At 46.7% G+C, this 242-nt stretch overlaps 1 protein-coding gene across 1 annotated transcript in view; it reads right to left on the reverse strand.

Annotated features, from left to right (window-relative positions):
* LOC119594255 (protein lava lamp-like) overlaps positions 1 to 242 on the reverse strand; it is a gene marked incomplete at its 3' end in the record, with an annotated part of 60861 nt that overhangs the window by 7033 nt on the left and 53586 nt on the right.

Here is a 242-nt window from a genome sequence, read left to right on the forward strand (position 1 = left end):
CTAAACCCCCCACCACCCCACCCCCCTCGACGCCACGTGTTCGAATCCGTGACAAACCTCGGGTATAATTTTCAAGCGAGCGATGACCGTGACCCGATACAGGGAGGTCAAACAGCTCGTGACCTGAAATGTAGCTGAGAGATGCCTAATGCGCACACTTTTAAATATTATGATTATTTAGGAAACGTTTCCTTGTTGGAAGATGTTTATAAAAGGCGTGAGTCATGAAGGAGAAATTAGGA

This window comes from Penaeus monodon, chromosome 33, assembly GCF_015228065.2.
Source record: "Penaeus monodon isolate SGIC_2016 chromosome 33, NSTDA_Pmon_1, whole genome shotgun sequence".
NCBI classification, from domain to species: Eukaryota; Metazoa; Arthropoda; class Malacostraca; order Decapoda; family Penaeidae; genus Penaeus; species Penaeus monodon.